Here is a 10,246-nt window from a genome sequence, read left to right on the forward strand (position 1 = left end):
AAGGAGGTATAACAAAGTTTAGTTCTTGTGCTGATTAATGAGCTTGAGTGGAAGATTGCTGCCACTCCTCCTCGACCTGTGCTTCGAGTATTATGACAATTAATATGACTGGGAGGGGGTTGATTTATTTAGACTGACGGCACCCCGGTATCATGGAGAAAAATTGGTTTGTTCATCAGTTATTAGATCATTTTTTAACAGACATTTGGATGAAGGTGTTTCATATTTAGTAGGCCATGTTAATGTCATTTTTTAGTCACATTTTATAGAAATGTGTTTTTGTCATGGTCCTGAGTCTGAGGACTCAGTGTTTTGTGTTTCCTTATGCTTTTGTTCATTCCGAGTGTGTATTCTGTTGTTATTTTGCCATTTGTTAGGTTTCTGTTCTTTGCCTGCCTGCTCCCACTTCTCTGTGTTCCCTCTGTCTGTCCATGGTGTTTTTGTGTCTGCTCATGAGTCTGCCTGTCAAGTTCAGTGTCCTGTCTGGTTCTCTGTCTGTTAATTTCCTGTTTTATTCTGAAGGTTCATGTCTGATGTGAGTGTGTTCAGTTTACATTTCCCCTGTCCCGTCAGCTCTGATTTCTCCCAGCTGTGTTGCCCTCCTGTCTCTTATCCCCTGATTACTGGTGTGTGTATTTAAGCCCTGTGTGTTCTCCTGCCTGTTGCCGGTTCGTCTGTATTACTCCATGTAAGTCCGCGCTTTTCTGCATTCATCTGTGGCTCTCTGCGTTTTTGTATCCTCCGTCAGTCTGCGTCTCTCTGCCTTTCTCCCCGTGTCCTGTGGATTTCTAGTTGCTCTTTAGTTTTCCCAGTTTAGGTTTCCGTTAGTTTGTCTCATTATTCGTTTTCTGTTCCTGCCACTGACACCTTGTAAATAAACTCCACTAATCTTTTCATACACTGCTTGCTCTTGGGTCCTTTTTCCAACTCCACACAGCTCGCCTCGGCAGCCGTGACAGTTTTATTTTTAATGATTTCTTGATTATTGATTTTTGTGTCTTTACGTTAGGCAGTCGGAGAGTTGACACAGTCTCTTTGGGGTGTTTTGGAGGGTGACAGATGGAAGGAAACTGCAGAGAAGTTTGTAAATCTGCAACTTTTCCTCCTTCCTACTCTTTTTCTAACAGACTAAACTATATTTCTAAATTTTGGAGTCACATCATATCTCTTCTTAACACAAAAGATTTTTCCACTAAATATTTCTAAAATAATCTAAGTGGCCTACATCATTTGCAGGACACCACCAGAGCAACCAGCCAGATTGCAGTAGCATTTGTGTAAGTTGCTTTTTGAATTGAAATTTTGTTGCTGTGCAGGTAGTTGTAAAATTTTTAAATGAGCTAAGAAATTGGCTAAGAGCAGAATACAAATACATCCAATGTCCACCTGATCTATCCACAGTGAAGCTGTCTGCTGAATAAGAGTGAATGCTGCTTCTTTCCATCCCTTTATTAGCTATTGGAATGATATTTTTGATTGTAGTTATTTATTTGACTGATCTACCGTCATCATCAAATGACAGGAATCAGGATATTTTTGATTGCTGGACTGATTCTTTATTTTCTTTTGGTTAGACTTTTGGAGCATAAAGGGTCTGTGTACTTGGAGAAAGACTTTTTTTTATATAATTGCCTTAACTATTTTTATTCCACCAGTCCACAAAAAGGATAACTACTTTAGGGGGGGAGCAGGATGCGCCATTTTAAACATCTAAAAACATACCGGAAGAGTAAGAGGAACTCTAGCTCTATGGAAAAAATATAGAGTCTGCAAATATAATGACTTAATACTGTTTAAGCTGTTTAGCTGATACTTTCCACCTTTGTTAACTACGCATGATTAGCAAGTCTCTTTGTTCTGGAAGTAAAAATTGAACTCCCACTGTTAGTAGCTCAAAGGTAAGAAAGAAACACAGTTTTGGGCTACACACTGTGCTTTATGGAGGGTGGATAGCACTACTACTACTACCATAATGGCTGCACGTTAACTTCCTCTGCCACCCGCACTGGTGTCGATGCTATCGGTCATCTACAATCCGGGAAGGGAGACTATATGAAGTTTTTTTCTTTGGAGCAAATGGCGCAACCCTAATACACAGAGAAAGAAGTGGTTGTTCTTAGGTCAGAAAAATCATTCCAGTACTGCAAGGTTGAAAATACAGGACAGAGCAGAGCAACAGAGCTATCGTGTATGATTGCATGGCCTGAGTGCAAGTTTGAATCATGATCTGACATTAAGACAGTGGTTAGTTTGTAGGCTAGCACCAGGGTTATGAATGATTTGTAGGAGCCACTAGAGTGCGGACAGAAAGCTGGTAAGACTTCAGGGTAGGTGAAGACAAGCTGTGTTTCATCATTCACTAAAACCTTACATACTGAACTAGAAAGCTTTACAGCAAGAGTGTTGTCCCTGGGCCACGTCCTTGCACTCGTCCTCTCATCATTCATTGTTATACTTTCACGTAGTAGTGTAGTATCTTAATGTGGGACTTGAATTTGACACCAAATGTATAGCACACATTAATGGTTTCTTGATACGATCTCATAATTTCTTTAGTGATTTCCTGACTTTTTCTTTTCCCACAATGACAAGAACTCAAGGTCAAGACTGCACATGAACTTAGAGATTCCTTCTGTTAGCATAATAAATATTTTTATGAAAACTACCTAATTTGGCCCTTAATATATAAAACATTAAGGACCAATTAATGCTTAAACATTACTGTATAAACAGACCAAAGTGTGTTTTCTTTTTACATTTTATTGACCACATGGATATCTGTATTGTATCACAACGTGGGAGAATGTATTTGCATCTGCTGTTACTTGTGTATGCTAAAATTAGCGCATGTGTCGGTGTGTTGTTTTTATTTCTGCCCTTTAAAAAAAAGAAGATAATCTTTAAAAATGCCTCAAAACAAACCACCAAGGTCAGCTTTTGAACTCAAACAACACAAGAAAGCAAGTGAATCGGTTTCAGACCTGAAGATATGCATGTTATCTAACTGCGGTCTGAAACGTTTAAACTATGTGCTTTTGTGTTGCTAATGTGAACATGTGGTGTGTGACTTCTACCTGGCTCCTTTTTATTGTCCTAGGAATTCCCTTCATGGATCTAGAGAAGCAAGAAGAAATTACAGAAATTCATTTTTAAACAGTGCCTCATATGTGCTGTGACAGTGTCTCTCTATTTCCATGGAATTCCTATTTCTTACTGAATAAAGAAAAGTGTTAAATCCACAGTGAACAAAGATACAAATGGTGAGGCAACACTGTATAATAAAACAATAGCCTTGTTGTCAGAAGAGGCTGTGTTGTTGTGCCACATTTCTCAAGTCTCAAACCGGAGACAAAGAATTCCACTGATGTGTTGTGTGGATACAAAATCAGTCTGACGTTTAGGGATAAAATGTTTTTATCAAATGTGAAAGTCTAATCCTCAGAGCCACAGTGGACATTTTCTGCATTAAATACCACTGCAATCTTTCCCTGAACGGCACCCAAATGCAGGGAGTGTCTACACAAAATCAAGGAAATGTAATACTATAGTCCCTACAAGCAGCTATTATAATGCAAGATTTTGTCAGATGGGGAAAAGCTTACTGTATATGTACAGTACCCATTTGGTTATAACTTGTGTGCTCTTCTAATTTAGCTGTACAGAGAAATAAGGTATGTTTGTCAGAACAACATGGTCTCGGCAGTTTGTGATGTAGTCAAGACCTTTACATCTATTGATTCATGTTGCTAGACACAACTTTTATGTGTGTGTGTGTGTGTGTTCATCGACATTATTTCATGTCCCTGAATATGATTTTTCATCATTCTGCGCTCATATTTACTTTCAAATGAAAGAAATTGGGTTAAAATACAGTTGTTGCCACATCTTTTAAAACTTTGTTTTCTGGTTGCTATGGTGGCACCTACTGACATTTTCCTACAAAAATATCTGCTTCTGCCATGAAATACTTTCCCATTGAAATTTGAGTTCATTGACAGTTGGTGTCCATGAACATAGAAATAAAGAGATTCAATATTTGAGTATATTTTGTAAGACCGGGCTGTTGAGAAGGCAAAGTTGTGATTTGTCATTGATGAGTCATTTTGGCTACACGGTCTTGGATGCTCCTGCATGCACTGGTTAATGCAGCTTAGAATATGCAAATATGCGATGATTAAAATGTCTTTTTCTTTTCAAGATATTCTTATTATAGTTTTGATTTTTTTGTGGATGTTTAACAAAATCAATTCCTCAAACTCCCTTTGTTAAAAATCTTGGTTATCCCATCTCTCTCATATTCACATTTCTTCTTTTCCCCTTGTCCATGAACAAGCTCGAGTATGATTATCCGCATCAGTTAAATGATTTACACTCCAGCAATGAAGTCTCCCAATATTGGCAGTCCTCCATGCATGACTACATGACCTCGGCATTCAATGCCTCCCTTTCCATAGGCTGAAAAACTGCTGTACAAGCATTTTGCTTTATTTTCACAAAGCAGTTTTAGTGGCTACAAAATCATTGAAAATATATTTTCATGTTCATCATCAATCTTACTTGACCGGAGAATCAAAGCATCCGCTGCTGCTGTACCAACTGAATAGACTTCATAGGCTTTGGTTGATGTAACATTTATTAGTTACTAAAGGTAATCGCTGACCTGGTTGCCCTTCACATCGATGTCCTAAATGCATTATCTCTCATGTTACACTAAAGTTTTAGTGTCACTGTACACGTTACCATCGTGTTTTATGATTGTGCGGATCGCCTACAAAGTGGTTCATTCTCTACAGGTGACTGGGACTCGGTCAAACAGAGTATCTAATTCACTTTAGTCCAGAGTGACTTCAGCAATGTTTATGTGTGTGCTTAACTGTGCTTTTGTTTTTCTGAAATCAGGTTTAAAGAAGTTTGACAATACATTCCTGAATCAAAAAGAATATATTTACCTGGAAGGAAACAAAATGTCCAATTGGCAGAATCAGCTGTATTGCTTCAGTTTAATTGTCTGTTTTGTGTAATTGCTTACAATTAAGTTGTTATTTGTATTGCACGAGTTCTTTGATTATCAACATAATGGGCAGATGTGCATTTTCATGCATACAGAATGGCGTGAGAGAGGAAAACTAAAATTTACAAATTTTTGCAATGTGAATATATACCACTTACTTCAAATTAATTGTGCCTAGGGACAATAATGTGAAGGTACAGTGTGAGTAACATCTATGAAGCGCTACAAATCTCTAAGGCACCAAGTTAGGGCAAAACTTGTAGTAAAAGACCCTCAAACCCAGAATGATGTTCAAGCTGAATGTATGTTGCGTGACCTCCATCTATCTAGCCAAAACTAGATAATAGAGGAAATATTTCCCTTTTCATCATATTATTCTTAGATGTGCTAACTGGGGGTTGGGTCTTAGCCAGTTTTATCAGGGGATGATGATAATACTTAAGTATTAAAAGAGTCTTTTGCAGGTCTTCTTTTAAGGATGGGGATTTATGCTTATAATATATTAGGGTTGGGAAAACATAAGGCTCAACATTATAGTGCAATATATTACTTTCAACAGGGAGTAAAAGAATAATAATTTTTAATAACAAGCAATGTGTAACGCATTCAGGTACTCCAGCACTGCCAGCTGGCAAACATCTGCTTTTGATTCTTGTCACCTATTTTTTTTTCCATCAGCCCCTTAATGAATGGAATCAATACGTGTACATCACTTTACGCTACACAACAGAACACACAAATAGTTCTCGCTCTTCTAATAAATAGTCTCATTGGCATTAATTGCTGTTACAAATCTTATCATTGTTCAAAGTGAAGTGAGAGTAAGTGCTAAGATATTTATGCGATTGATGTTCAGTCATAAACAGTGGCATTAAGGAGGAACTGATTTTTACATGAGACATAAACACAGGTTCTAGTATTATGAATGAGGATGTAAGTGCTTATTGTTTTGTTTTTTTATTTAGCCATTGTAGTCATATTGGACCAATCAGTTAGCCTCGCTCATGCAGATAATTGGAACATAAACGTATCAACGTGCAGAGAGAAGCAAAGCCTTAAACATTTGCCTCTCTGCATCGCCTTCTATCCTACCAACCAAAGTGTTTTCACATCTCTTCGTCTTTCCTCTCCTATCATCATCCAGTCTCTTTTTTACGAGTGGAAGATGGAGATTAAGTTTGTGTGGGATTTTGGAATGAGGAAAAGCAGGTGGAGGAAAAAATACAGTAGCAAACTGACAGACAGAGCCGTCATGCTGTTACTGATCTTCAAAGCCTTATTTATGATTCATTGACCCCCTGTGTGCTCCTACTACATTATATATCTCTCCCAATGAAGAAACTGCATTATTAACTTTAGCATCATACAGAAAGAAGTGTTGAACAACTCGATGCAATTCTTCTCTTGTCCTGAACCACATACAACCATTATTTTCTCCACTAAAACTATCACAGCATACAGCTTACATTAAATTTGGCACCCAGTATGCAACTTAGTCATACAAATACATGATAACATTTTCTTCACAGGCTCAAATGTGAAAATTTGGTTCATAATAAAAATGCAGAGTAGAGATCATGGACCCCGGCTATTTTTAATTTTTAAATGACCTAACATTATCAGCTAAGCTCCATAAATTATACAGATATGGGAACATAATTTTGGATCATGATTGAAAATTGCTTTTACTTGCATCTCATTTTTGCTTTCATGCAAAAATACTTACTCTGACAGACAGCCACATAAACAGGCACACACTGACACACACACATAGACAGGCACTCACTATATATTCTCCCTCTTCACTGCAAATCCAGGGCCAATTATGCACTTCATGATCTGTGGTCAAAAGCGCATCTCAGACAATCACCCTAATGAGTTGGGCCTACTCCAAATACAGAAAGCTCTTGGGGTGTCCACTTTGGTGTCTGTGTCTGTTTCTGAGGAGAAGGAGTTTGCATTTAAAGTTCCAGACATACAATTAAAAAGAATTCACTTGTCACTGATATCAATAGCTTAAAAACATGCTTATGATTATGTATAGACAATACATATATATGATATAATCTTACAATCACAACAGTAGACACAAACTGATTAATAATTTATCCTTCTGATCCATAGTCCATTGATGGCTCTAATGCAATTGAACATCCAGTTCTGGTGTCACTGCAGACTGGGCTAGAAAGGGAACTGAAGGATAAAATTCAGTAATTTAGAGTCATATCAATGACTGGGTACAAGCATCCTTTTTTGTGTTCCTCTTTTTTCTCTAAATCATTGCTCCAGCTCCTTAATACACTGATTGTCTCTCTTACTTGTTTCTCCATAATGATTATATGAAGAGACAATGTCGTTGTTAAAGCTTCCATTTTTCAGTTAAATTAAGCACCCATAAAGAGAACAACAAAGTGCAGCAAAATACGAGTAGGGGTGTGTACTTCAATCCAGATTAGGAGCTGGAATTCAAAGAGGCAAATATGAAAACATAATGGAACAATATTTTCCTTTTTAAATTTGAATACTTAATTTATGTTTGTAATATGCCTCTGCATGCTTCTGACCAGCTGTGATTCCATTCAAACCTCATATGTCATGGAAGTCGAGCCCATTTTAGCTCCAGTTTTCTCATGACTCACTGCAGTCTGGCAAGGCTCTGTAAACATTACAATTGACTATCCAGTTAAACCACTCCAGTAATAGTCTGTGATACTCTAAATATAGTTTAGGAATGGTGAACACTCATGGTTAACTGGATAAACTTTGCATTTTTCTGCAAGGTGAAGCAGTGCCCACATCATTTATGAAGGCTGGAAGGTCATGTCAAGAGCAAAACACAAGGAATTAATTCAACAGTGTTGTCTTTTCTGGTCTAAAATGCAATGATTTCCATTTTTCTTCAAGACTACAACTTACAAAGGCCAAAAAGCATCACATATTATTGTTGCATGTTTGTTAAAACACTCACACACTTAAATGAGTATTGGTAAAAACCCAACTTTTCATAATAATCTTCATTGTGCAAGATTCAACAGTCCAAAGTTCCATATATGTACATCCTACCCTTTTTTAAAGTTTTAAAAATGAACACATTACATTTTATTCCAAAAGGTTCTCTTCTGGTGTTAAAAAAGAATATTTCCTAATAATACAAATAAAGGCAGCCATACACAATAACTTACAAAGTGCTTTTTCAAGCATTTAAGCCACTTAAACTACTAAACAGGCTTATTTAAAAATCAGCTGAGTCTAATCTTACTCTTCGATTTTTCTGTATTAAAATTACATTGTTACATTTAATGAAGCACTAAACTGCAGATCAAGAGTGCTGTCTTGAGCATGTATTATAATAGGCTCAGTATAGCCTTGGAAGAGCAGTCACATAAACTCTAAACTTGACACAAAATTAATTTCATGCTTATTAACAGCAACCTCTATTTTGACCAGTCCCAGCAACAATGGCGTTCATCATAGACACTCAATTTATTATTGAATAAGTCCTATTTTTGGCTAATGTAATTATTCATTGTATTTTACACTGCAAATGTTTCGGTGGCTTTTTTGTACCATTTTTTCTGTCTTTTAAATTATTTATTTTAATTTGAGCATCTGATCTCCTGACTGCTGATATTGAAAAGCAATGAATTAACAAAATGTTTTTTTAAACAGATGGAGCACACTGTTTTTAAAATGTGGAGCACTGTAGTGGGAAAACAAGGGTGTCAGGTGTTACTGTATTCCAAATGTTTACATAGGTCGGGTTGGAGGGCCTGTAAGCGGATTTTGCTTGAGAGACAAGGGAATAAAAAACCAGCTATGGAACTAGTTAACCCAATCCTTGTTGAAGTAATATTTTAAAGCAAGTGATTGCTTACTGAATATTAGATTACTGGGATTTGGGCTGTGCAACCTTATTTATATGGAGTGTGGCATATGTGGCGGACTGCCCAGGGCAAAATTTCCCTTATTTTGAAATCCTATTGTTGACAGGTATGTGGCTTCCATTTCAGTGAAACTTAATTATATGTCACTGGACTAAATTTTTCTATAAATGTCAGCTATCTTCTGTAACTTCTGCAAGGCTGCTCAGCATATCATCTCGGTCAAAAATGTTGCAATAAACTTGCCAGGAGCCATGAATCCAGAGTCCACATATTCTTCTTTTTCTTTTTTTTCAAAAGTACTGTCAAAGTCCTGACCATCTGCTATCCTGAAATATTTAGTCATGCTCTGTTGCAGGATCTCCCTCCTGGGTTCTGTTACCATGTGGAAAGACTAAGGCACGATGTGGTGGCAGTTTGAGAGGGAAAGGGCACTGTCATATCCACATCTGTGCTGAACATCGAGCTGATGTAACACACTTTTGTATTGGGGGGGGGGGGGTAAACAGCAGGGGTAAAGTTACAAAATGTGCATCCTTACCTAAGTGACCTTCACTATGGTGCCCTTAGGCACTGGACACACATATACTGCTTCACTGCTGTAAATGGTAAAACCACACAAGTCTGAATAGGTTTGACATACAGTCAACTCAGACAACTGAAGGAAAAGTCCCTATGTGTTTCATAATCACATAACAATATACTGTATGAAAAGGAAAAACACACATACCTAAACATACACCAGATTTCTTGCAGTCGCTTGTATATTATGCACTCAACTCAAAATTTCTCTGTGACGTCTACAGTACAGTACAGACATGATACCCTTTCAGGTTGTGTACATGTATTTGTACACAACCGTGTGATCTAAAGGCCTCTTGATTAAAAGATGGCATCTGCAAAACTGATTTAATGTACATGCAGCAGTGTCTGCAGTTTTTTCATGCATGGGTGACTTTGTACACTCAGGCATTTGTGTATATGAGCATGTGCGTGTTTGTCGGTTTGAAATGAATGTGAGAATCAATCTGATGAAGTTATTTGAACTTAGCGTTGTGATGATCTTCAGGATACCTTAACGAGACAAGAGCCAATTATTCCACACTCTCCGATCTCTATAGTAACAGTAAAAGAATAAGCGAGGTTTCCTGTATGGTCTCAGACTCCACAGCTTTGAAAAACTGCTTATGACTGGTATATAGCAACAAATGTGTGCTTCTGTGTTTATGTGAGTCTGTTCATTTAGGAGGTATAATTATAGATCTTCCAAGCTATGGGTTAGAATCTGTGCTTCCACTTTATTATAATTTTCCTAATTCATTAATGGCCATGAGTACCCCTCCCTTTTTTTTAG

At 37.3% G+C, this 10,246-nt stretch overlaps 1 long non-coding RNA gene across 1 annotated transcript; it reads left to right on the top strand.

Moving 5' to 3' along the window:
* Positions 1-1,023: 1,023 nt before the first annotated feature.
* On the top strand, positions 1,024-3,157 carry LOC309698308. Its single transcript, XR_014274059.1, has 3 exons — positions 1,024-1,084; positions 1,237-1,277; positions 3,098-3,157. It is a non-coding gene; the product is annotated as an uncharacterized lncRNA (long non-coding RNA).
* The last annotated feature ends 7,089 nt before the right edge of the window (positions 3,158-10,246 follow it).

This window comes from Aulonocara stuartgranti, assembly GCF_965226115.1.
Source record: "Aulonocara stuartgranti genome assembly, chromosome: 22".
In the NCBI taxonomy this organism is placed as follows: Eukaryota; Metazoa; Chordata; class Actinopteri; order Cichliformes; family Cichlidae; genus Aulonocara; species Aulonocara stuartgranti.